Here is a 4779-nt window from a genome sequence, read left to right as displayed (position 1 = left end):
CCAAACAAAGTAGTTTCGCTTTCACAAGGAAACACACAGCGCCTTCACGACATGGCGGCGGCGGCAACAATACTACAGCGAGAATAAAAGTTACGCCTTCTTTCTTTGCGTGAACATTTGGGTGGCGTTATGCAAATCTTCCCACATCGTGACGTAGACGTGGGGGCGTGTTAGAACGAGCCGTTTTGGGTAAGCGTGGCTGACTCTTAACTTTTATAAAGAATATCTCTTTGGATTTGAGACTTTAGTCTTTGCAACTTTACAGATCTTCTTTATGCACCAAGAGCTTGTAACACTCCAAAGAGAAAGGAAAAATTGAAATCGCATCATATGACCCCTTTAAGTGAAACAGAATAACCCAGCTAACAAAAATATGTTCCAAGAACGTTTTTCTAACTTTCCCCATTATGGTATGAAATTGTAATTTCAAAATGTTCTCTGAATGTTCAAAACTTCCAATTTTACAAATGCTTTAAAATGTTTTTTTTTTCTTGGTTATTTTCAACATTAGAAAAATCGTTAAGTGAGCGTTCTATTTTATTATTTTGCAAACATGTGAATGTTACTTTTCTGAATGTTCTGAAACTAGTAATGTTTAAATGTTGAAGTCAAACTAAAGCGTTTCAGAAAAAAACACTCCATGAACATTTTTAAAACATTATTAAAAACCAGAAAACTTTGAATAAACATTCTATTAATGTTACTGTAAGAACATTTGTTCACAACTTTGAAATAACCTTACCAGAACATTCTGAGAACGTTCTCTGTTAGCTGGGCATAAAGATAGTATGTCACATGACAATTGTTATTTTGCATTTTAAAAAACACACACAAAAAAAAACATTTGGCTGGCCAATCAAATAATGGGCCAAGAAAGCCATTAAATTCACTTTCATTGAAATACGGACATTGAACACAGATAATGTGCATATGCAGAGTCTGCTCTGCACACTCCTGCAATAGCAACTGTATTCTAATCCAAACAACAGCAGGAACAGGAACAGCAGCTCTTTCAGTCTTGACACGGCACTGATTCACTTCACTGTTCAATTTAAGATGTTTGACGGTTGAAAGATCAAAGGAGGTGAGATGTTTTATGTAACTCCCATTATAACTGCATTGAGGACGAGTTCAGACAGGTGAGTCTCACACAGTGCTGACTATTAAAGATTAGTGTAAAATGCACAAACATGGAAAAAGAAAAAAAAAAAGAAAAAAACTTGCATTCATGACTTGTTGGACTACAAGACTTTGATTGGATAAAAAGTTCTAACTTAAAAATAAAACATAAGAGATAATTCTGTACATGGGTCTGAATCTAATTCACTGGAATCAAAAGTAACACACTGTCTTGTAACATCAATGTAAATGATGTGTGGCTGTCAAAACTAGATCAGTCCCATTAAAATCAATAGTACTGTCTGTGCTGGAAGCGTCTGATGCGTCACGTCGCTCTTTCAGATGATGGACACCTAAAAATGGGCCATTTCTATTTTTGATGCACTGCAGAACTACTTTCAACATTTGATTTTCTCCAAGTCTGATACAAAATCGAAATATCACATTTTTAACTATACATTTTTTTTTTAAGATCATAAAATCATAACCAGCTTGTACTCTTATAATAAATATTTGTAATTTTATTTATATGTTTCCTTGTTTCTAACCATATGTAGGCACAAGCTCACAAGGATTTTCAGAAAAGAAAACTGGATAGCAATTTTATTGATCACGTCTAGCATCAAACTATATTCCATCCCTCTGCAGAAACCCAACCTCCTCATGCTAGTGTCGAATAGAACTGATACTCTGTTCTGTGCCTGATAAGAAATCCTACAAAATCACTTTATGATGCATACATGACAATACTATCTGGATTTAGTTCTTATTATATTTCCATTATTATACTACTGCTAAAAACTTAGTGGTTGGAAATATTTAATGCACTTATTTGACCAAAAATACAGTAAAAACTGTGAAATATTATAATTTAAAATAACCATCTACTCTTTTTGAATATATTTTAAAATGTAATTTATTCCTGTGATCAAAGCTGAATTTTCAGCATCATTACTCCAGTCTTCAGTGTCACATGATCCTTCAGAAATCATTCTAATATGCCGATTTGCTGCTCAAGAAACATTTCTGATTATTATCAATGTTGAAAACAGTTGCGCTGCTTCACATTTTTGTGGAAACTGTAATTTTCTTTCAGGATTCCTTGAACAGAGTTCAAAAGAACAGCATTTATTTGAAATAGAAACATTTTGTAACATTATAAATGTCTTTACTGCTGCTTCCGCTAAGAAAACGTACCTGGATAAGCTATTTTGATCATCTAGAAATAGATACATTAGGCATTAAAAGCAGCTACCTTTTGGGGTCCTAGAAGGATCTTGCACAACACTCTGTAAGGACTTGAATTGAACAACTGCACACATCTGACCTTCTAATACATGCAGAGCTGTTTGCAGGTAAATGTTTTCAACCTAAAAGAAAAAGCAATAACATGTGTAACTGTAAGATATCAGATTGAGCATCATGGGAAAAAAAACAACAACTAGTTTGGGTTTCCATGCATCCTTTATTCCTTTATATGCAGTACAATAACCACTGTGTTGCAATGAAGCAACAACCAACATCAAGAACAATTTTCTCGCAGCACATGTAAGGCTTTAAACATATATTAAAAAAACAAAAACAAAGAAACCTACACACAAAAGTGTCTGTACCAACTAGGGTTTTCTCTGCATTATATTTGCATACTGTGATTATGGTTATCTTACAAACCAGCATTAAAAGAGGTGTAAATATTAATAATTACTGAAAAAACATTGTAAAAATGTCAGTATCAAAAGCAATGACGGGCTCAGATGTAGTCAGTTTCTGCCATTCCTTAAAAAGAGTCTCAAAGAGCTTCATCTCCGAACATCATCATACATGAACCGCCACTGCATAACCTTACAGCAATACGACAAGTCAAGTTTACCAACAACAACTTCTGCTATATGCTAAAAACACAATCAGACGATCGCACCTGTTTGGTAACAATCGACGTCCTTCATTAGCGCAGAAAACACTTCTGATCATCCTGTCGTGTAGTGTTATGATGAAATGTCTACAAACACGGTCCTTCATTCGCCGTATGGGGAAAAAAACATTGAATGAATCATTTATTTTTCCTGGGTTTTGTGATTTGTCCGATGTTTGGGAAACAGGATGAACGTCAAAAAGCGGTGAGGAGGTGCGGTACCTTATTTATATGTAGCGAAGGTTTAGTTTTCACAGTGATTTTCCCCATTAGAGTAGCAGCGAGAGGGAGTCCAGAGAAAATCCCATTTCCGAGAAATCATTGACAGGAATGTCGGAGCAAAATGTCTGAAAACATAAGGCTTATTATAAGGTCAATGCTAAAAGCAACAGAGAAAGCTTGAAATTTCACATTTTTAATACAACCTACGATTAGAACGATGTAGTGTTTGCGCCAAAACAATGCCCTGAATGCTGTGTTGTGACAAAGCACCGTGTTTCACCACTGAAAAAAGACGATACGACTCTCTTCCCCACTGTATTCGAAGTCACAGACAGTTCGTCTCATTATTTACGGGTCAAGTCACTTCCACGGGTCTTCCAGTTTTAATTAGCCCGTTACAGTTATTTCGACCGAACAGTCAGCGGCCTTTACCACACAAACGCATGTCACACACACACACACAAACTGGCCATGTAAAAAGTCAGTTACTGGTTTCTCTTGTACTAATCTACTTGAAACATAATAAAACGGAATGCTATGACATAATTACCACCAAAAAAAGATCATAGAAAAAAAAAATATATAATAACCTGAAAATACCTGCACAATAAAAGTGCAGTTAATGTGTGCGCCTCGGCCTGCTGTGCCGCGCCGCGTCTTCAGGAGGTAGCCAGCTCGAACGTGATAAACTGTTTGAGTCTCTCGAGGTACTGAGCGTAAAGCTCGATGTCGTTGTGCCCGGCGCCCTCCACCCACAGAGGCTCCACGGCGCGCGGGCATCGCTCGTAGATGGCCAAACCGTGGGAGAAATCGATCACTTCGTCTTCTGTGCCGTGGATGACCAGGACTGGAGACGCCACCTTTGACACCTTGTCGATGCTGAAACATAAGACAGAGAATTTATTTTATTATTATTTTTTGCATTTTATTGCATCACATCATTTAATCCACTTTACAGGTTTTCTGGTCAAGCAGCTCCAAACTAAGTCAGGAAGAGACTGTCTGGCACATAAAACAACATTTAAAGTTATCAACAACTGCTTGTTTGTTTTTACATGGTGTTTAAGGAGAAATATGAAATAAATGATACTACAATAATAAACCAGCATGGAAACATAGATTTCATGATTACAATTCTGCGCATCCCATGGAATTAAGTACTAGCTTAATATTAGTAATAAATTGATGATTCTCAATACCAATTTCAATACTACAGCTAATATGCTGAAGAACACTAATTTTTACTGTTTAACTATATTCAAAAATAAATAAATCTTTAATGGTCAGTAAAGGTCCGTTCACACTAAAAACGATAACTATAAAGATAACTATATTAGCGTCCACACTAGCGGACGATATCGTCTGTTTATTCCAAGCGCACGCTCGTCTGCTGCTTTAAATTCTCGAGCTCGTTATCGCAGGACTGTCTCTGATTGGCTGTCAATGTTTTTATCGTTCATCAGCTGTAAAAAATCGTTCTGAAAGTGGAGAAATAAAAAAAAAAAAAAAAAAAAAAAAAACCTGGA

Source organism: Sinocyclocheilus anshuiensis, unplaced genomic scaffold (genome assembly GCF_001515605.1).
Source record: "Sinocyclocheilus anshuiensis isolate Anshui unplaced genomic scaffold, SAMN03320099.WGS_v1.1 scaffold579, whole genome shotgun sequence".
In the NCBI taxonomy this organism is placed as follows: domain Eukaryota; kingdom Metazoa; phylum Chordata; class Actinopteri; order Cypriniformes; family Cyprinidae; genus Sinocyclocheilus; species Sinocyclocheilus anshuiensis.
Note: the sequence above shows the minus strand (reverse complement) of the source record.